The following is a 24059-nucleotide window of genomic DNA, read 5'->3' on the forward strand; positions in this document are numbered from 1 at the left end:
TTGTGTCTGCGCACGATAGTCTTAAAACAGGAGCCAAGTCACAGAAGAAATGGTCAATGACATTTGGACCACAAAAAAATGAAATTGATGTGAGCACAGTTGGCACAATCGGAGTCAGAAATCCTGTTATCCAAGATCCACTGGCCAAGAAGATGCACACATTCCTGCTGATGACCTCCGAATATCGTAGTGGGTTACATACAGCTACGTACCGGTCATATGCCATTGCAGCTAAAAAGAAGGTTTCTACACAGGCAAAGGAGAGGAACAGGTATAATTGAACCATGCAGCCTGGGAAAGACACAGCCTTTATCCCTGTGAAGACCATTGCTAACAATGGTGGGAAAATTGATGAAGTGTATAAGATCTCCATAAAGGAGAAGTGGCCGAGGAGAAAGTACATAGGAGTTTGAAGCTGGTGACTGGCTCTTGTTGTCACCACAATGACAGTGTTGCTTGAAATGGTCAGCAGGTACATCACAAGGAACACGATGGCAAGACAACTTTGCAGTTTCTGATCTCTTGAGAACCCCACAATGATGAATTCACTAACAGAAGTCAGATTCCTCCTTTCCATGCCTTGATATCTGAAAAAATAAATATAAACTACACAGCTGAGATTAAAACTGTTCATAAAACATTATCTAAACATCTGTAAGAGCATTCTTAAATAAATATTAATGTTGCAATGTTGATGTTTTTGAGGTAAATTCAGTTAGCAGACATCCCATGGGCCTCAACCAGTCACAGTTGCTTGAGTATCCTCTGACATTGAAATGCTGGTCCAAAGTGAACTTTTCAATGCAATCGCTTGAATTGAAAAAGTATTTTGGATGGTCACAGAAGGGAACTAGTCAATACTGAACTGACATGATGTTCAAAACGTGAGTCTAATACTCCAGATGCATCTAACAATCAATGCGTGATGGTAAGGAGTCTGTTTGACAGGTTGTTTAAATAATTTCAACATTTTCCATTCCATCAATGCTCCCTTTGAGACCAGTATATCTTCACATTTTTGCAGTTAGATGGAGTTGCATTAAAGGTGATTGTTAGGTCTAGGAGAAGGTGGCCAAAACGTTAACAGAAATGTAGATATGATAAGATTGACTTGGACAGTCAGTGCTACTGTTTATAAGCTCTAGATGGGGTAGAAGTTAGGTACATTGATCACATTTTATAAGATGTGTTATTGTTTCCTTTTGTTGGATCACAGTCTTTTCATCAACTTAACCAAGTGAAGGTCTTTTGAAAGTTGGGCAGTTATTGTTGAGAATAATGGGGTAGGGCATTGTTTTTGTAAATGGTGGTAATGAAGGATGTTTTCATGTTGTTCCCTGTAGAAAATTAGCTTTTAGAGAAGGCATGAATGAGGGAGGTTATAGATGTTTGCTTAGACATAGGCAGCATGCCATGAGGTCACAGAAGTTGGATTTCATGATGTTGAGCATAATAATGGTTTGGTCAACAAGGAATGGGAACAAGGAGGGAAAAGGGAGTGGAAAGGAAAGGGCATATATAAAGAGGCATTGCCGGTGCAGTAGTCGGGTGGAACAACCTGATAAAATTGAGGATTTTGGTCCTGATATTGGTAAATGTGTTAGCAACTGCACTTGTCTGCTATGTTGATGAGGGCATATGGGTGTTTAGTAAAACATATGTTCTAATATTTCCTTTCCAGTGTGCTGTTCGGTAAATGTGAAGGACACACTTATGTAAAGCCTGGCCACTGGGAACATGTATGGGGCCCTTATTGAAGGAGGCATGCTGTAAAGGTACAGGCATACAATCATCAAGGATATACTGATGATGTTTTCGTTTAGGCTTTCTGCATGTTTGAGGAACATCAGCAGGTCAATGCACATTGTCCTGATAACTGCAATAAGTGACCCAAAGAGCATGCCCATAAGCCTGATTTCACCTGAATGGATGCCACAACAGCCTCCTAGGATGCAGTTCATAGGTATGCTAGTTTGTAAATATTATACTAGCTAAGAAAATTTAGTTTGGGCTTGTAAACACTGTCAACTGTGTTAGCAGATTCAGCTGTTGTTCCTAACTGCAAACATCTGTCCATGTTCATAGGTGAAATAAAGACAACAATCGATTAACTGCTTTTTCATTCTAATAACTAGCTATTTTATAAAGACATGTATACGATATCAATTAAGACCTAAAATTATTTATATGCAATAGTCACAGTTATTTATTTTAGATTATATTGAGATAAAGTGCACAACATGTACTCAATTCTTTCAGAAGTAGCAAACATCCATTCAACAAAGAAATGTCTACGATCCACCAATATCTACCGTTCTCCAACACGTGTTTCAAGTTTTGTGAAGCAGGTGAATTGCATATCAACTACAGTGACAGCTGCAAATTCCTAAATTGATTGAGGTACACCATCACAGGTCTTCGTCAAGGTTTGGTTAGACATTCAAAAATCTTCCAACCTAGTTATCTCTTTTAGCTTACTAATATTCCCAAGAGATATAAATGTTTTGCTAAAATGAAATCGAACATGCAATGGTGAGTTATCATCATTACATCAATTCATTTGTTTCATATGAGACAAATGCATGGAATGTACCCCTTCTCCCAAAGGGGGAGCCACCCCTTAGGGACCAGTGAGGTGAGCCCGCTAGGCGATATCCTCCCTAGGGGGCAGGGATAGCAGCATTCCACTGGGAGTGACCCCCTTTGGAGACAAGGAATTCCCAAGTTGGATATTATCACACCTCCCTCACATTAACCCCTCCCACCCCATTTTTGTTGGTTATCTGGGATGAACAGGGCAAGCAAATAGAGGACCTATTAAAAGTGGATGACCTGATTTCTGACTTGGATTTGTCTCCTCCTCGTTACACAAAGCGAGGCCAATGGAATCCTTGCTTCCATTCCATGGAGGTGCTCGAATACAGTGCAATGTCAAGCCAGAGGGAGAGAATCAATTGGAGACCAGGAGGAGGCTGCTAACCACACAGTCAACGTGGCAGGTGGAGCTTCACAACATCCCACGGAGTGCGGCTGCTCAGGGGAAACCAAATGTCCTGGAAAGCAGGGAACCACAGGAGAACCAAAGAGAACCAAGAGAAACAAGACACGCTGATGACATCCTGCACCAGCGCCAAAATCCAGCAAATGAAGAGGTACTGTGGAAAAGAGACTGCCTAAGCCAAAGCACGAGGAAGAATGCTCATTTGCAGTGGCAATAATGACCATCTCCAGCTCAGATCAGGGCTGCTGGCTCACAGGTAGGCAACAGTACCCAAGGAACAGTTGGAGCACTGTTAGGCAGCACTGAAGCCCAAACGAGGCTACCGATCTGAATACCCCAGGCGAGGTAGAAGCAGCGACTGACCAAACAGGGCTGAGCAGGCCCAAAGCTTGCACAGGGCTACCGCGTCGAATACCCAGGAAGGGGGTGAAAGCAATGACTCACCAAACAGGGTTCAGGAGCCCCAAAGCCTAGACAAATACCCCTGAAAGTGGAGAAAAGAGTAACCGAGCACATAAGGCTGAGCAAACCAGAAGCCCAAATAGGGCTAACGATTTGACTGCCACATCAGGGGATAAGAGAAGCAACCAATGAAAGATGAATTTAGGCTGAGCAAGCCAGAATACCACACAGGGCTAACAACCCGACTTCCCCAGGAGGGATAAGAGAAATAACCAATACAATCAGACTGGGTAAGCCCTGAGGACCATGTGGGGCTAAAGATCTGACTACTCCAGGAGGGGATAAGAGAAGCAACCAAACCAATCCAGCTGAGCAACCCCAAGGCCCACACAAGGCTAGTGAGTTGAACAACCCAGGAGGGGTAAAGAGTAAACTTTGTTTTTTTATTGGACACATCAGTCAGAAGGAGATGCCATCCCAGGAGAATGGGCAGACTAGAAACTGTACTGACAACCTGATGAGGACACTGTTTGAACCAGAGGAGAAACTGAGAGACATTTCCTTTATTTGGAACTGTTCTGCAAAGTAAAGGATCAGAAATAAACTGTAAGAACACTTTGGATGGGTGGGGTCAGAAAACCAGCCACCACTTAAGTTCACCAAGTGTCAGTTTGGGACGACATATTGAAGGCGGCCGATGGGGGCAATATTAGCATGCCATTTATTTTGAACCTATCGGCAGCCTTTGCTACAGTGTACTTTGAGATTCTTCTAGGCTCTCTACAGTGGCTCATGTGTCCAATGGGGAGCAGTTGCAAGTGGATCTAGGTCACCTGGTCTAAGAACCACCCACCTTCTTAGCCCAGCCTCTTCCTTTCTGCTCTTAACTCTTAGATCAAGGGCGTCTCTCACCCGGGCATCCAAAGCGAAGGGCAGACAAAGAAAAGGGCAATTCCTGTTCGGACCAGGAGGACCCAGGGCCTGACCCCCTGCATGCCCCAACATGTGTTTCCTCCCTCTGTCCCCACAGGCCATCCCCACCCCCTCCGGTACCCCTTTGATGTTCCCTTGTGCCTCCCCCTTCTCGCACACAGGTGTTGCCTGTTTTGCTTGATTCTTCTACTCTGCTCCCCCTCCGCCACCCTCCAGCCTACTTCTGCAGGGGTCTGTCATGATACATTCTGGTTTCACCATCGCCGTCTTGTGGCCAATGCTGAGTTTGTCGTTTATAGACTTCATTGATTCACGGTGTGTCACCCTTTCTCAACTCTCATGCTGGACTTCCTTTGCATCTTGTACTCATGGTGGCCCTGAATCATGCTGTTCCCATCTTCATCTTGTATCCTGGCTTGCAACATTATGTGTTACTACTGACTTCTGCAATTGTATTTGCTCTCCCCTCTTGCTTCTCCACTCTTTTTGACTGCTTACTCTCTGTTCTCTCCTCCTCTCCCTTTCTCCCTTTTCCTATCTCCTCCCCTCCTCGCCATACTTTCTTCTATGCACTTACCCTATCAGAATTGCCCTGGACCTAGTATGATAGAAACCTCATCTGTCTCCTCCCCCTCCCCTTATCTGTCTCCCTCACCCCTACAGCACTATCTGAAATGTCGTCAGCCCTTGTACGATAGTCGCATGTTTTGTTCGTCCCCTCCCTTTCTGCACCCTCTCCCTCAACTTTTGTTTTTCTCCGGCTCTACCAGAAATGTTGTCAGGCCCAGTATGGTAGTTGCCTGTCTGTTTCCATTTCCCTCCCACTATCCCCCTCCCTTCCTTAGCTATGTCTTAGCTCTTGCACTATCTGAAATGTCATCAAGCACAGTACGATAGTTATTTTCACATTCTTACTGTTCATGGCCTGTAAGAATGTCATTGTATTTTCCCTTGTTCCCTCCCTTGCACAGAAGCGCTTGGAAACACCTTGTGTATAGGCGCAATGTAAATAAACTATCATATCAAGGGGAGTAACCCTGTCCTAAGGGGGTGTCTCATTTTTTCATTCATTTTATAGAAGTAGGCTACTGGTATGTTGTGTAACATTGGAAACAGGACTGAACTCATCTGTCTGACATCCTGACAAGCACCAGTTTTATTTGTTTTCTAGCATAGGGAACGCATCATAGGAGTAGGGTTTAGAGGAGTATTCATGTAATTCTTTAATGAAGGATTCAAAAGTAAAGGGGTGTACATGCTTTTAATCCCTGGTCCTTCAGGCAAAATATATAGGTTTACAAAAAACAAGGGTTGGACAAATGAATGGAGATGACACAGATTATTCAAAACATATTATTATAAATTGTAATCAATAAACACATATTACATTATTATATGCAATGCTTAAAACCATAAATAACAATTCATCATCATTTACTTCATATATTCAACTTTCATCCAAAATCCCAAATACACTCATTCATTCAATCACTTCCTAAAACAACAGATTTCACTCATTGTACGTAATGTATTGTTCTCTTAATACATATGTTTCCAAAACATAATTATCATGAATATTATTTGGCCCAGTTTTAGCTTTCAGGTGTCCTATTTTTATGGTCAATAATTTAACCACAGTATCTTGTATAGTCGTCGACAAGTGTTTCGGTCCACATTTAACAGTGTTTGCTGTCTTTCATTCTCGAGACCTTTTTCAGGACTTAAGGTACAAACGATTGGGTCTGCCATTATGTTTGTAATGGTGTGAATCAGTTTTCAGTCCCCATGTGTCAATTCACGGGATGGCGAGTAGATGTATGGAACCAATCCTTCACAGTGTCTATGGCTTAATAAAGACCATTTCTTTTGTATTTACAGCCAGAGCAAACACATTTTCAAAGTTCTCTTTGTCTTGATGTACGTCAGAATTCCCCTGGCTCCAGGTACCCCAAAAGGCTTAAAAGGACTCTGTAAATCCCATCATCGGGTTCTGCCAATCTATTGCTCAGAATCCACCATCATTTACAAAGGTGCAGGAATCTCAAAATCTTCAAACTGCCTCGCAAAACGTAGCGAGTCCCGCCGTAGCCCAAAATGTATTTCTTTAATGAAGGACTGTTACAATGGATTTCTGAACTCTGTCCTGGAGGCGCAGAGGTTCAGAAGGCCAACCTAGTTTCTTGGAACAGGGTAACCTCTGGACAAGCCAGGCCAATCAGGGTAGCGATCGCGGCGGTCAAGACTAGGTCTCAAGAAGGGTGAGGGTGACTGAAAGCCCACAATGAGCACACAAAGCAAGGACACTTACAAATTACTCCAAACAGGTGTTATATTAAAAATATAGACACATTTATTCCAAGGCCTTTGCAATAATGACCGTAGCGAGAAATCACAATAAAACTCAAGTAAACCAACACATACCAAACCAATACAATATATATACAAATACAAACGAGTCTAACGCATTAGACGCACGAAATGTGTAGACCACCTAAAGGGGGGAGGAAAACAGGCAGTGCAAATAATAATCAGACCCAGTCCGCCTTCAGAGGCACCTAACTAAAAGGAAGTCCGAGCCCTACGAACAGTGGAGCCTTGTGCTCAAAAGTACCTGCACACGCTGGTGCCATCAGGCAAAAAAGGGAGTCTCTTCGAGGGAATCAGGCAGTTCAGTTCGGTGGACAAATGAAGATGAACAGAGCTCCGCGACTCAAGCGCAGCCTCCACTGTGGGCAGAAGCAGAGCGCGAGTACGGAAAGGCGTGCTGTTGACACAGCGGGGAAAAGCTATGGGCTCCTGCAGGAGGGTGACCAGTTCCTAGCTATGCTACTCACCGGTCCCCGATGCAAGCAGACCCAGGCTTCTCCACGTCAGTTTCAGTGCTGGCAGGTTCAGATAGGAGCAGGGGACTCTCGGCATTGTGTAGATTCCACGGCAGCAGAAGTTGAGTTAAAGATGTCCCAAACGAAGTGAACCGGCACAGATTGTTACCTCAGCAGGGCAACGATGCGGCCGTGTGTGTTTCAGCCCAGTGCACGCTCTCACTTCAGACCTGGGAACGCCAAGTGTACGAAGCGGATGAGAGTGTCGCGGACTCGGAATACAACACAACCTGACGGCGGTAACAGAGCAAGACTCCTGTGCAGGATGGTCAGTCCACCGGATGGCCCAGGGACGCTTCCGAAGGCTTACTTGCAGGAGATGATGAAAATGCGGAGAATAGTTGTTCCCACTATTCCAATGGGTCGATGTACCAGTACAGGCCTTCTTGTTCGATCAGAGGTAGAAAGAGTTTCACAGAGCGACAGCAGTGCAGAGGAGCAGTCCTTCAGCGGGTCACCAGCGATTCCTCGGTTCAGCCTCGTGGTTGCAGGATACTTGGCTCCTGTATTCCTTTGTTCGTGAGAACTCAGGAGATCGACATGGTAGTGGTGTTTCCAGCCTCCTCTTATCCACGGTTCCCTTGGCACCAAAACGGAGAGGACCCAATGGGAGATCTGCTCACAAAACACTCACACTATACGTGGACCTATCACGGACCACAGTGGTCCCAGGCATTCATACCACACTAGACTCTCTGGCACCCAGGATGTGTATTGGGACCCGACATCCCAGCCCACATCCTGGAGGCACACACAAGGCCTGTAGAAGCCCGCGAAATCATCTGTGTTTCACGGGAAAGTACATGCCCAAATAAGGAAGGCCCCTGGTCGGCTCGAACTGGGGAAGGTGAAGGGGTCAAGACGGTCAGCGGACAGGACAAAGAGCCTCGTGGTCTGGCCATTTTGGGAGCCAGGCCACCATTTTGGGCTAAGCGCGAGAAACGCGAGAAACGTGCTTAAAACGCCAAAAGGAGCTCAAAAACACAAGAAACGATCGCTGCCACCAATCCCGTCCGTGATTTGCTTGCACCGTTCATTTACAATCCAAAGAGAGTATCTAGGGCCTGTAGAAGACTAGAGACCCAAGAGAGCAGTAATTTAGCTTACAGGGCCCTCTTGTGTCATGTTGCACGAAAGCTGCAACATGATAAAGAAACTATGGAAAACAACGTTTTCCCGGTACTGACTGTCTTAAGGGCATGTCAGTTTCCCCGTAAGAATGGAGCGAAAGCCCAGAGGAGTGCGGCTGAGGGCTGCACTTCTCTGGCAAAGTCTAGATCCTGGTAAAAACAACAGCAAAAAGTTTAGGGGTTGCCACATGGAAGGAAAATTACCCATAATTAAGAAATCTTTCCTAACAAGGACACTGTTCAAAAATGTCCTTATGTCCATCTCCTATGTGTGACTTACCACGCATGCCAGTGGTTACAACACTTCATGCGGCGAAATCAATATGAAGCATATAGAAACAGGGCAAACAATGATTTCAATTTGTTTGGTATGTGGGTAGAAATGATAATCCTTTATTCACTAGGCTTTCTTCTGCTTTTGATATCCTGGCAGTAGCCTTCAATGTTTTTAGCCTCTCTTTGAGAATATTTTTATAAGCAGAGGAAAACCTATGGTCTAACAGATATTCTGTGTACCCACATATCAAAACACTTTTCTTCATTTGAGGATGGATATTGCAAAAATGTCAAGAAAAATGTGATTTGAATATTTCTTCAAGACTCTTCATTATGATGAAATGGAAGAGGCAAATACTGTATTCAGACCACCCTCAACATTCTACACGACGAATGGCACAAAGGGCTTGATACACAAAACGTTTTTCAAGCGTTTCATTGCTGGACTGCCCATGTGGGCGGGACAAAGACTGACATGTAAATGGATATTTCTCATCTGTGACAGGTATAGTGAGCAAAAAGCAGATGGCTGCGGCCTCTCAAAGTGGGTAATAACCACTGAACAGATTATCATGCCGTGTGCTTTCTAGAGAGGGGCGCCTGCTACCTTTTTTGTGTTTTTCAAGGGGATTGAGCCATTGAAAAAGGCTTTTGTAAATTAGGTCCATTGTCTCCAGAGGTTTTAACATTCACAAAAGAAGAGACATTGCACTACAGGAACAAGTTCTACATCGAAATGTAGTTATTAAGTCTGCAGGTAAAGGAGGTGGTATAGTAACTATGAATGCAAATACATACAATCAGGAAATTGAAAGAAAATTAAAGAACCATGCTTTTTAACTTCCTCTCAATCAAGATCATGTACATGTTCTTCAAAATCAGATTAGAAATGTAGTTGTGAAAGCTCTAGAAGAAGAATGGATAAATAAAAAAGATAATTTGACAAAAGATGAACCCATTATACCAGCTATTTGTAGACTGCCGGAAAAAGATGAGGTCATTTCTAATGCACCTAGCCAACCAATTGTATAGGGTATCAGTTTAATATGTGAACCCCTTTCTACTTTTGTGAACTTCTTTTGAAACCAGTTAAGAAAAGTATTTCTTTGTGCATCACATCACGGCTGTTGCTGTTGCCACTCATAGTCCCCCCTTTTCCCCTCACTCCTCCCTCCTTCACCAACTTCTGATTGGTCAGCGGCCCGTTCCGGGTTGCAGCCTCCCGCCCTACAGTGCTGTTGCACCGTGCTGCTCCATTCCTGCTCGTGATTGCGAGGTGGTGAGTGCTTGGGTACTTGGGGCTCCAGGTTTTCAACTCCTGCTGGCCTGATAATCTGCGCCCCCAGCCGCATCACGGCTGTTGCTGTTGCCGCTCCTGGTCTCCCCTTGTCCCCTCCATCCTCCCCCCGCCCCGAACTCCTGATTGGTCACTTGGCCCTTCTTACCTGATCCTGGTAGGGCAGCCTTTGACCCATTGCAGCCCCTGAGGAAAAAAAGGGTGCCTTGGCTAAGGGCAGTTCCAGTGTTTAACAGCTCCAGTGGGTGTCTGCCGGTGTCTGCCGGGGATGCTAGAAGCCTGTAGCCATCAACCTGCCACAAAAAATCAGGAAAGTTGAATCAGCGTATTTTGAATTGTTGCTTTTTTAAAAACAAGGCCTTTTCTTCCTCTCTAGGAACGTTTAATCAGGGTGTTTTGCATTGTTGCTGTGTTTAAAAATCTAGGCCTTTTCTCCCATCTCTAGGAAAGTTGAATCAGGGTGTTCGCATTCTGGTAACTGTGTTGCTGTTAACTGTGACTCTTTAGGCTCTCTTCTGGTCCCCACCCCGTGGAGGAAATACCTTTGTACTACTGAGTGTCCCTGTATGCTCCTTCCGCATGGTCCCTACTGTGCGACCCCCGCCTGCTGTGCATCCCATTAGACTCTCTCCCACCTCTAGATCCTCCATGCAAGGGGTGCCATTATAATGTTGTGAGTCTCTTGTCTTCTCCTCATGCATCTTCCCTTTGTTGACCCTGCCCTCCCACTGCACATCCCGCAATGTAGGGCACTGGGCTATGGTTCTTTCTCTCTTCTCTAGTGCCCTTCTCCTCCCACCTTCCTCCTTCCGCACCCTCTATGGTGCTATTTGTTTCTCCCATTTACTCTAACTGCTACTTTATCTCCTATTCTATCCCTGTCACTAAGGGCCTCATCACGAGTTGGGGGGTATCCCGGCTGGGATACCGCACAACTTTATTTGCATTAGTGCCCCCCTGTCTAGCAGTATTACCGCTGGATCACGGGTTGGGTGCTAACCGTTACTCCCCATTCCCCATTGGGTCCATTACCGCGCTGTAATGTCACTGGTGGGAAGTGCGCTGAAAATTGGCATTTTTCCGGTGTGTTTACCCCCAGCTCTGAGCTGGGGGTAAACGCGCCAGACTCGAGATTGGGTGGAGTGGTAAATGCGGCAGAAACACTGTTACCGCCTCATTTAAGGGCTACTGCCCAACTCGTGATGAGGCCCTAACTCTGGACGGAAGAAGTTCAAGAGGGACATCCTGGTTGTCAACCCTGGCCTCCCTATCGCTGATACCTACATCAGTGCTTCCTCCAGACACACTCTCACCAACATCCTCTTTGTCATTCCCTCACCAGACCTATGGACTCCTCATATGGTCTCAGCTCTCTCTCCTATCTCCTACTCTCCCATTCATGGTGGCACTTGGTGGGAGGTCCTCATGGCCTTCTTCTACTCCTCCAAGATGATCATTAATGTCTACTTTAATGGCACGGTCTTGGTCAGCCAAATCTCCTCCTTTTTGATAGGCGCACCCTGGGTCTTATCAACTTCCTTCCTTCTCTCGTTATTCCTACCTGCACCTCCTTTTCCCCTCTGCCATCTCCTTCCCCCACCTCCTCTCTGGCACCTTCCTCCTCCTCTCTTGCTGCCCTGACACCACCTGCTATCAACTGTGCCCACTCTCTGGCACCTCTACCACTTCCGCCAGGTGTACCTCAAGCCTGTACTCCTCCCCAGAAGTCTTTCAAATGTGGCAACCTGCTCCACGTTGCCACTCTCAACTCTTGCTCCACTGACAAACACTCCTCTGATATCTGCCACCTTCTTGAATAGCTTGACCTGGATTTCCTCGCTCTCACTGGACATGGTTCATGGCCACCTCTGTCACAAGTTTTGACACTCTCCTTCCTGATGGCTTCAAGATCCTCTCTGTGCACAGAACCAACCGACCCGGAGGGGGAGTAGCTCTCATCTTTCCAGAGTGGGTCTCTGCCTCTGACATTCCTATGCAGGCCTACTCCTCCTTTGAATGCCTGGTCTGCAGGCTCTTTAGCTCTCCTGGTCTCTCTCTGACTGTGGCAACCATTTATTGGCCACCAGGCCAGCTGCCCTCTTCCTCTCAGAGTGGGCTGACCTCGCTTCTTCTCTCCTTGCCTATACCACTCAAATTCTCCTCCTCAGAGACCTCACCATCCATCTGTTTTCTTCTTATCCCACCAAAGGGTTCATTTGCAATCTCTGCAACCCCCTCTCTCTCTCCATTCTACTCTCTGGTTCGACACACACTGCCGGACATACCTTGGATGTTCTCATCTCCTCATACATCCCTCTCTCTAACCCGCTCACTACTCCTCTCTCTTGGACTGACCACTTTCTTCTTACCTCTCACCTGACACTCTCTGTCCCTGTGGCAAAGCCCACCCCAGAACTGCCATCTACCTTCTCGATCATTCAGTCCATGAAACGTGTGTCAGTTGATGCCTTCGCCTCCACCTTCTCTGCTCCTTCTACTCCTGTGGCTGACTCACAACCTGACACAGTCCTCTCCAACCTGCATCTTGCCATTTGCAACACTCTGGACATCATATCCCCTGTCATGACAATCCGTCTGAAACCTACTGCAATTCTTGGTATGACTCCAAGCTCGCCGTCCTGAAACGCAAGTGCAGGGTGGCTGAGAGAAAGTGAAGGGCTACAGGGGCATCCTCTGACAAACTGGCCTGTCGCCTGCTCACAAGGCATTATAGATGCTCTATCCTGTCAAAGAAGAGAGTCCACATCCAAGCCTGTGTTTCTGCGGCCTCTAACAACATGGCCGAACGCTTTAAAATCTGCAAGGAGCTGGCCAATCCTTCTGCAGTGTCTACCTCTCCTGTTCCCTCCCAGGCCCTCCGTACAGCCCTGGATTCTCAATTCACTACTAAAACGCAGGACACCCTGTCCTCGCTTTCCTCTTCCTCTCCCTCCGCCATTCTCGGACCCCCTCTGGCTGCCTCTCCCTTTCCTCCTCTTTTCTCCTCTTTCTCTCTGATAACACCTGACAATGTTTCTAGACATGTCTGATCTATGAAAGTGTCATCCAAACAGGTGCTCCCCTTATCCTCCAGTACTATCAAGGATCACATTGACACCCTCGCTCCAGACTGGCCCGATTTCTGCAATCATTCTTTTGCCACTGGTGCTTTCCCTTCTATCCTCAAGCACTCCCTTGTGCACCCGCTCCATTAAAAGCCTTTGGCCAACCTACGTGTCCGGTTAACTATCGCCCAATCCCTAGCACTCCTTTCCTGGGCAAACTTCTGGAAAAGCTGGGCATCTCTCAGCTTTCTCTCCACACTAAAACTGTTGGCAGTCCCAGTGACCACCAGTCTGGCTTCAGAGCAGCCAGAGGCATGGAAACTGCTCTCCTGAACACCCGTGAAGATCTGCTCTCCAATCTCGATACCAGCACCCCATCTATCCTCATCCTCCTCGACCTTTCCTCTGCTTTCGACATGGTCAGTAACACCATCCTGATCAACTAACTCTGTGAGAACCTGGACATCATAGATCAGGCCCTGGAGTGGCTAACCTCTTTCCTCCTGGACCGGCCCTCCCTGGTCCAACTTGGGTCCTTTCTCTCCACCACCTCTCCCTCCACATGTGGTCTTCCCCAGGGCTCAAACCTCTCACCCTGGCTCTTCAATCTCTATGTGGCCCCGCTGGCCCACCTTATCTCCACCTTCTGCCTTAACTTTCAGTTTTATGCGGATGGCATGCAGCTCTCTTTCCGGCTCCCTTACTTAGTATCGCTGATCTCACAGTTGCCTTTTACTTCGAAGTTCATTCACAGGTCTGCCTTTCTTCGCGTCACATCCACACGGGTGCAGCCTTCACTTGTGATATAATGTTGCTGCTTTATTCGCTATAACACACACTGGTCTCTCATGTCGCTCGCCAACTCACTTGGTGTGTGCACTTCTTTCTTGTTTTGCTATTTCCAATTCAGGAGTTAAGGTTAATACCACAGGCTTGGCTTTGCCTCCCCAACTCTGCTGTTCACCTTGGAGGGTCGCTGACGTCCTTGAAACACAATGCAATCTTCACTTGTGAGATCTGGCCTTCTCCACGTGTCTTTCAGGGTCTGTCGGAGGCAACGACCTCCACTAGGGAACTTTTGGGGTTTTGGGACCGCAGCTCTCGTCCCTTGGTCTGCTGCTCTGCTGCTCTGCTCCAGTATGTGTACCTTTGTCCTGGAAGTTCTGCTCGTACTCGTGTTTCACCTTCCTTAGAGTGTGTCTTTAGGTGTTGTCTTTTATTCGTGTGAGGAGAGCTAACTGGTATCAGGTGTATACACTTAGTGTAAAGTGCCTGACTTAGCCTGACCAGATTAATGGGACCTGTCCAGTGCGATGTGAGAGAGTTAGTCTGGTTACTCTCAGTCACCCTCTTCCTCGGCCCAGTGTTTGTGTAAAAAGGGAAGGTGGGTTGGGACTTCAGAAAATTCTATAAAATAGGATGGGGTAGATGAACAAAAAATGGGGGAATACCGCGTCTCACCATCGGCTGTCTGCCACAAACTCACCAAAGACCCCTCACCCAGGTGATCCTCCCACATTGGTCCACCCCCAGGAACTGGATCCAAAAGCGATGGCTGTGTCCTGACCACCTGGATGACTAATCCCTTAGGACGAGCAGATGAGACACCCTTTGCTTTCTTACAGAAAGTAACATGGGCTGACAGGGAGGAGGGAACAACAAATTAATGTTTTGGCTGTGACATCTGCAGCGTACACAGCATGCAAGTAGAAGCATAGGGACTCTTTAGAGCACACTCACACGCACCGTTGCAATGGAAGGGGAGACCACCTTAGAGCACATGTACAAGGCCTTTCCCTTGTACTGGGAAAATATTGAGAAATACCATACGCAGTGGGTGGCAGAAACACGAGGGGGGATGCCCCAGTGATGGACAGAGCAGGGTGCCCGTAATAAGGGAATTCTGGAACATATGACTACATTTCTAGCAACGAAGTACAAGGGCAAACAGCTACAGAACAGAAAGGAGATATTAGAATTATGGAAGATGATTGAGGACGTGGAAGACTCCAATGAGGGAGGGGCACCAGACTTCTCATGAAGGGGACAAACAAGCAGAAGAGGGTGGGACACAGACACAATACAAGGGCATATACCCATTGGGAATGCTCCTAGCTGCGGGGTACACTAACCAACCTATGTGTCCACCCTGGCTATGGCCTCACAACCCCGTCATATATACCCACTCCAGTAACCTCACTGCCTCTAAAAAGTGCAGGGCAGAGAGAATTAGAAGGAGCACTAGAATCGGCCCTGGCAGAGCTAGCGTGACTGGGAGCAGCACAGACCAAATCGAAAGGGAGCGGGCTAGATGAGTGGAGGGCAGGGGACATTTTGTTTAGGTTGGACAGTACGGCAATAAAGGATGTACATATTTAGAAGAAGGAGGGCGGGCAGGCAGGCAGCTTAGGGTATGGAACTATAAGGTCAGACAGAAGTTTGGGCAGGGGTCCGGGAGAAGATGGGTGGAGTACCGTGGATGCGTTTGAGGATGACGGTGAGGAGGAAGTGCAACAGGCAGCGGAAATAACACATTGAGTGGAAAGTTTGTGGGACGAGAGGGTAAGGAGGTTTGGCCGGATGGCAGTAATGATGAAAAAGGAAAGTGCAGGAAGAAAGGAAGGGGGGAAAGTAGGCTTACAGATGCCCCTGATCCACAAGGGCATGGGTAGTGCACAGTATGTGCCTTGGGCGTAGATGGACAAGAACAATTTGATTAAAACGCTCCCGCCTTTTGCAGCAGTGGCAAGGAAATAGATATCCGCATTTGAAAAACAGACTGTGGGTGAACCCCTTGCCATTGGGGATATGAAAGGTTTGTTGGCAGCTATAGTGGGAGATCAGGCTAGGGAAGTGTGGATTAAAGCAGGGAACCTGTGAGTAAATTTAGATGACGATGTGCATGATGGCGCAATGTTCAACAACATCAGAGCGCAGGTGTGGGATGCTCTTCAGTGAATATACCCTGATACCCCGGACTTACAGTCCATAATGCAGTACACTGTGGGCGATGACGAAGACGCCATCCAATACATTATTAAGGTTCAGGGCATGTGGAGGGCAGATACGGTGGGTCCAGTGGGACTGATCAATTCCTCTTTTTTATTTTGTCATCAAAACGGGCTTATCAAAAGAAGTGCAGAAAGCACTAGATAAAATTGTGGGCATTGAAAGGAAATGGTGGGCGGAAATACAGAATATAATAATACACCACTGCAAATGAATAAAGGAACATGAAAAGGAAATGGCACTGCAGCTGCAGGCAAATGAGGCAAAATTGGTACAGAGAAAGTTGGTTAAAATAGCTGTAGAGTGGACGTGCCCACACCTGCACAAATGGAGATGACAGGGAGCATGCAAGCACCCACAGATGTCTAAATAGCAGCATTTTGGCCAGAAGGAAGACAAGGGCAGTGGGGAGGTGGACCACACCCCCGCCCAGGAGTCTCAGCAAGGAAGTCAGCAGTGAGGGAGGGATGGATTTAGAGGAGGTAGAGGGGGATTCTGAGGCATGGGACCATGAGGGGCAGGTATGGGTCCCTCACAATGTTGGAATTGCTGACATTTTTCGAGAGAGTGTAGAAGCAGACTAGGCCTTGGATATAATGCATACAATAACTATCACCCAGCGCCTCAGAAAGCACAACAAACGCACAACAAATGCCAACACCAAGGATGATATTCATACGCTATTAAATACACCAAGCATACACATAGCTCCCACCCCAGGCCCCCGGGGTGCAAGCACAGTGCAGTAATAGAAGGTTTAGTGACCCCTGATAGCCCTTACAGCCCCACCCCAGTTTGTTGAGGAAGATTTAGAGCAGGTGCCTGAGAGACTGTGGCCCACTAGCCCCCATGACGTAGGGCTTCTACAGTGAGTGACCCCAGTACACATAACACTGAAACCAGGAGCAATACTACCCAAAGTGAAACAATATTAACTCTCCAGGGAGCCAGAGGAGGGAATTAAGGACACCATCAGTGCAATACTCAACCAAGTCATAATTATACCATCTACCTATGTAACATGGCTATACATCCTGTAAAAAAGGCCACGGGGCAATTGGAGAATGACATAGGGTCTGCAGCCCCCAAATGATGTGGTGCGGCAAGAGTTTCCTGTGGTTCCTAACCCTGCCACAATCTTGTGTAGCATCCCCAAAGAAGCAACCCATTTCACTGTGGTGGACCTCAAAAATGCATTTTTCTCAATACCATTGCACTCAGATTTACGGTATCAGAAAATAATATCCCCAACAAAAATATCGCTGTATATATGGCCGTTTGGTTCGCCATAGGTGATATTTTTGTTGGGGATATTATGTGGGAGCAGGGGTTGCAGGGGTGTCCCGTGCAGATAAAAAAAATGATGCTGGGGTTGCGGGGGTGTCCCCCGCAGGGTCCATGTGTGAATTTCACTGCAAAAATATGGCAATATTTTTGCATCGCGATATTTTTGCGACGGAATTATCACATGGAACCAGACTTACAGTACCTTACTGCGTTTACACATGTTAGGAGGAGATTCAAACACACAAGATTGCCACAGGGGTACTGTAAAAGCCCAATTATTTTCTACAGAATACTCCACACAGACTTCGGCAACATCCAAGTGTCCAGCACACTCATCCGGTATGTCGACGACCTGCTGGTGTTCAGAGACACTGAGCAACACTGCCGACAAGACTCAGTAGCACTTTTGCAACTCCTGGCTGGCAAGGGGTACAACGTTGACAAGGAACCAAGAAACAAGCTGGGGGTCGATCTCTGTCTTTGGCTGAGGCCTCCCTCTGGAACAGCCTTGCTGCCACTCTAAAAGTTGAGGAGAACCATCTCCGGTTCCGGAAGCACCTCAAGACATTCCTCTTTTCTTCTGCCTTCGCTCCACCTCTCCCCTGCTGATCTGTTCTCTCTTGGCACCGTGCACCTGGCCACCCTCTGTCCTCCGGGCCCAGGTACCTGCTCACCCTGCCACCCTCCCGCACTGCCTCCGGGCCACCCCTTGCACTGGGGTCTGTATCTGTACCCATACAGCCCCCCCTTTTCTTCCTGCACTTATCAGACCTACCCTGTCTGCTGCCTTAAACCTAGCACTTGCAAACTGCTGGCTGCACTACCACTGTTTGTTGCCTTTATTATTTATTTATTGTTATTTATCTGTTTCTCCTCTGCTTCGCACTTTCCACTTCACCCCCTTCCATGTACTTTTCCCCGCCCCTCTCCCATGCACTTGCGCATTCTCAATGTCACTGGGCCTAGTAAGATCGCTGTTTTGTTCCCCCCTGTTCCCCTCCCTTGCCTTGTCGCGCTCTGAAACACTTGTGTTCGAACGCGATAGAAATAAAATATCAATATCAATATCAATAAGGCAAAACTATAATACCGTTTACAAGAAGTGTTATATCTAGGACACTTACTATCAGCAAATGGTAAAAAAATAATACCAGACCGCACTGCTTCTGTGTGCACCACCCCATATCCCATGAGAGTGAAGGAAATGTAGATGTTCCTAGGATTGTGCAATTATTGCGGGGCATGGATCCTTGATTACGCAGCATACACAAGGCCACTTTTACAGGGCCTCAAAGAAGCAGAAAAGACTGACAACAAAATAGTGTTGAATTAAGACATGTTACAGAATGTCCATGAACTCAAAAAGGTGATTTCAATTGCCCCTGTGTTAGCAACCCCATATTATACACAGGAATTTGACCTCTTCTCACACACTAACGGCCAGCTCACAACTGTTGACACAGAAATGCACGATGGGCCACAAGCCATTGGCCTATTACAGTGGCATGCTAGACTCAGTGATATAAGGGCAGTTCTCTTGTGAACAGGCACTTGCGGCAGCAGCATTTGTAATTGAGAAAAGTTCCACCATTGTGATGGGTTGCTCTGTTACACTCTACGTGGAACATGCTATTTTTGCCATTTTGGAAAGATCAAAATCTACTCTAACTACCCAAAGAGCTTCTGCATATGAGATCATCCTCCCCAGCACAAATGTCCATATTGAATAGTGTAAAACATTGAATCGCTTAACATTCATAACAGAAATGTGGACTGATGAGGATTTGGCCAGACACAACTGTGTAACGTACGAGGGGGAGGAGGATGACATTCCCAAGGCACAAGACAGACCACTCAAGGGGGGGGTCCTCTTCGTTGATGGATCAGCAACAATTGATCTCGACACAGGTCTGAAACATACGGGTGCAACGATGGTGCATCTAGTGGACTAGGAATACAAGACATTAATAGTAAATAGACTACTGATGCATTATTCAGCACAGGCAGAATAACTCATTGCACTTATTGAAGCATTGCAATCATCACAGGGGCATCACGTGACCATGAATTCTGATTCGGCATATGTCACTTTGACAGTGCATGCCAGTCTTTCACAGTGGAAAAGGAGGTGCTTTAGGAGGGCAGATGGGTCCCCAGTACAACATGCCACTTTATTAGACAAACTCATTTTCCCACTCTCAGAGCCTTCTGTAGTGGTGGTCATCAAATATGCTGCCCACACTAACAACACTGACAAAGTGTCACTCAAACGCGGCCATGGACACCGGGGCCAAAATCGCAGCATATCTCCCAGTACCAACTGTAGCGGAATGTGTTGTCAAAACACACGTACTGACCAGCCACCTGTCTCATACAGTGCCCTGCACATAAAACAAGTTGAATTACAAGGAAGGGCCTGAGAAGAGTAAAAACTGTTGTGAGTCAAAAGAGGGTTCAGACAGTCCCCTACTGATTTATTGTAGAGAGAGGAATGCACAGGAAAAGCAGTGATGCCACATGAACTACTAATAATAACGATTGATTAGCTCCATCACCCCTCCCACAGCTCCAAACACCACATTGCTGCTGATATACAAGAGAATTGGTTAATTCCAAACATCCAGTAAACACTTGAAAAGTATGGTTATCAGGTGCACCACGTGTCAAAGTTTCAGTTTGGGCATGACATTACAAACACTTAGAGGCACTCTGCCTCATCCCACTGGGCCGTTCCGCGAGTTGCATATTGACTATGTGAACATGGTTGAGAGATGCAACGGATCCCGGTACTTGATATTTGTTCTCAGCCCCTTCTTGCGAAGGGTAGAGGCAGGTCCTTGTGCACATCTGGATGCCAAATGTGTTGCAAAATGTCTGGTCCACGAACTGTTCCCCTGGTGCGGCGTGTGTGATGCATTAAAATCAGATAATGGCACACACTTTTTCAATTAGTTGTTTATGGAGATTACTGCGCTACTTCACATTAAACACTGGCTGTGTATGATTTACCGCCCCAGTCCAACAGAGTCAAGGAGAGAATCAACAGTCTTCTCAAAAGTAAGCTGTGTAAGCTTTGCACCACGTTGAAGAAAAACTGGGTGCATTGGTTACCGTTGGCACTGTTTAGTTTGTGCACACAGCCAAGCAAAGACCACCAATTATCACTCCATGAGGTGGTAACTGGTCAACGCATACACACACCCCTGTCTCCAATTAGGAGGCCTTTCAACGCCCATAAGGCAGCAGCTGTTTTAGGTGACAAATTCAAAGACTATTTAAAAACCTTAACGGGAGCACTCACATGTATTTCCCAACATATTTCAGCACCCCGATAACAAGACGTGCCAGGCGCCACTGCTGTCTCCATGACTGACTCCCCACCCACTCATTCTCTGCTGCCATCAGAACTTGTCTACGTGCGGTCCTTTTTCTGCAGGTGGAACAGCCCCAGGTGTAATCGGCCGTTTGAGGTAGTATTCTCTACCCCTTTTGCGGTTAAGGTGAAAGGGCTCGGCTATTGGATTCCCCTCTCTGACATTCGGAAAGCACCTTCATACATTGTCCAAGCACCTTAAAAGACTGGTAGTGTACATATACCTTGTTTCCCTGTCCATTATCAGCGTACAAAGCCACCCATATATGTGCACACACACAGTCGCTAAGAATGTTACATTTGCACAAGAGGCGCTTTCTTGCGACCTCTCAAATTCTCTCTCTCTCTCTCTCTCTCTCTCTCTCTCTCTCTCTCTCTCTCTCTCTCTCTCTCTCTCTCTTCGTGTGCATTAAGTTTGCCTTTCAGACAATAAAAGAAGATGGAACCAGCGCACTCAAACATTATATGCTAGAAAATATCTCCTTGCAGTGTTAGAAAGTATTCTACCTGTAGTATTATGCCCAGGTTTTCGTATTCTTACATGTGTGCAATGCATTTTATAGCAGGTATATTCGCTATTTCTATTTAGGAGTTTCTTTAATATTAGAAGGAGATATAAGGGGTAATACAATTCCACTGTAAATAATAGGCCAAATGCACACTCAAATGTGGCTGAATACATATGTTTTAGAAGGCTCAACCTCACGCATCAACACGCCCCAATTCTGTTCATGATAAAAATTCACCCCCTCACACTGGATTGTTAGAATATATTACTAGGTCTCTACTGTTTCCAAAATGTCCTAATGCTTTACAGAACACAAACCTTACTGATGTAAATAATATTAGTAGTGTTATTAATGGATACATAGGCACACCCAAACGTACAAAGAGACAAGCACAAAGAGTGAAATACGACACCTGCCACGGCTTGGTCTTGACACTATAGAAGATATGTATCAGCAAGAATTGTCCAATAGTTTGTATTTGGACATGAGCTCAGTGGGGAGGAACAAAGTGAATGGCAGTTGTTATGTGTGTTTGGTGATACAGCATGCGTCAGGGGCACCCAAGGTCATAGTGCCACAAGATGTACCAATTCTAGAGGCCCAATGCCTAGTAGGCTCAGAAGCACTTTCCAGGCACAAAATGTGAGACTCAAACTTATTGATCCAGATCGCCTGCAATGCAATACAAATCCGAAAAGCAGCCAATGCCTAAAAAGACCCACAGTGGTAATACAAGTACTAAAATATGCAAACAACAAATGGCAAGAAACAACATTTAGCTGTCTAGCAGAGGGTCTAATGGGATACAAAGAAGGTGTTCTGGCCCAAGTGGAAGCACCATGTGCACCGTTCTGGATTGAACACATCACAACTAACATGGATTGAAGCAATGGAGAAACCAGTGAAAGTGCACAGAGAAGAAACATATGAACTTTGCTTTTATAGTGCCAGAACGATATTTGTAGGGGCCCACAAATATTGCAATAAGACTTTGCTCATTCCTGATCTCAAGAAAGTCACAGCAGCACCGATGGATTACTATTGGGTGTGCGGCCAATAAGCGTACTTGTACCTCCCACCATCATGGAGGGGATATTGTTCACTAGCAATGCTGCACTCAGCCCTGCTTGTAATCCCAGAATTACATTTACAAAGGGGGCCAACAGTGACTTTTGCCCCAACCACCCTTCCAACATCTGAAGTAGAAACAAGAAACCTGCTGCCAGCAGCAGAGTTCCACACTCTCCCTGGGAATGAGAAAAGTGAAACCCTATGAAGGAAGAAAAGCGCTAACTACCTATCCAAAGACTCATCAAACCTGCTCAATGAAATACCAGACGAATACAGACGTTTCAGCAAGGCAAAGACTTTCTTCACCTCCATGTTACTGCCCGGTGTGCAAGCTGCGGCCAACACTAAATGGCTGCAGATAGTCTGCTGGGAATGGATACATCTGGCTAAAGACACCGAGCAAGGGTTCAACGTCATAAAAGTGGAACTCAGTGCCCTAAAGCTGATGATAATGCAGAATTACTACATCCTGGATATGCTCACTGTGATGGAAGGAGTCATGTGCAAAAAGATTGGGAAAAACATTTGTGCCTCCCAAAGATGCTGAGAAGGGCTCTCTCACACGTAATAAAAGCTGTGCACAAACTGGGAGTGTGCATGAAAAAGAAAGCTGGAATACAAAGATAAGATTGACCTCTATCGGGGCAAGGAGAGATTGTGAAAATGCTGGTGCCCATCATAGTCTTCATATTGGTCATCTTTTGCACATGCCAAATGGGACTCTGATGTTGTGCCAAAGCAGTGCCCAATAGCGCAATGATGATGGGGAAGTCGGTTATTGTCTCACTCACCATCCCTGTCGTTTTACCTTTCACTTTGTCACAGAAGGATTTTACTACAGGGCACTCCCAGACCAGGTCATATAAGGATCCCACCCCTGTCTTGCACTTCAAACACAGGTTGTCAGCTGCCCTGCCCATCCGGTGCAGGTGGTCCCTGCTATAGTAAACTCTGTGCAGCACCTCATATTGTATACAACGTACTGTGATGCTTGCTCCCTTGGTGACCCCAAGTTCCCCACCAAGCCTTCCTCTTCCAGTGGTCCCAGGTTCCCTACCCACGAGTCCCTGAGCTTCATCAGAGACTTGGATGTGAAACTATTTAGCATCTGATACAATCCAGTGATTTCCTTCTCCTTGTACCCCCCTTCCCTGATGTTAGCCTCTATAGGTGACCTATCTGGTAAGTTCGATGTGTCCCGTCCTTCCTGGAACATTGCGTTCTGAAAGCGAGTATATGTGTATCGGTCCACCTCTGTCAATTTGTAGCATTCCTGCAATTGTTGGCAAGGTGTGAGTTGGTTTTGTACAAAACATTTTTCTAAACGTGTAATACCTCTCTCCTGCCACTTCCGCTGGTTATCCAATTTCTAGACTTCCGGCAAGTCTACATTGCCTCATATAGATGCCTCCTCTGTTACCACACCTCCACACCACATTGCCTTCAAAGCAGCTCTCCTGGAATCCAGTACTCTGTCTCCTGACCTGGAGAGCTTGTGATCTGCCCTGCTGCCATAGATCAACTTCAGGGGAGGAACATTGCCCATCTTGCCCAGTTCCTGTTCTATGTGCGGACCTCCTTCCCCACCAAATAACCGCTCCTTAATCACCACTAACTGGGAGAACCAATAATAGTGTTGTACGTTCGGTACCCCCAAGCTCTTGTCCCACACCGATCTAGACATCATTGACAATGCTATCCTCGGGGCTTTGTCTCCCATATGATCCCCATCTGCAAACCCTCAATGGTCCAAAAAAATCCAGGGGGAAGTCTAACTGGAGCATTATGTAGAACGACGTACAGGAGCCTTGGTAACAACATCAT

The sequence above is a fragment of the Ambystoma mexicanum genome, chromosome 13, assembly GCF_040938575.1.
Source record: "Ambystoma mexicanum isolate Mex_15411 chromosome 13, UKY_AmexF1_1, whole genome shotgun sequence".
Classification (NCBI taxonomy): domain Eukaryota; kingdom Metazoa; phylum Chordata; class Amphibia; order Caudata; family Ambystomatidae; genus Ambystoma; species Ambystoma mexicanum.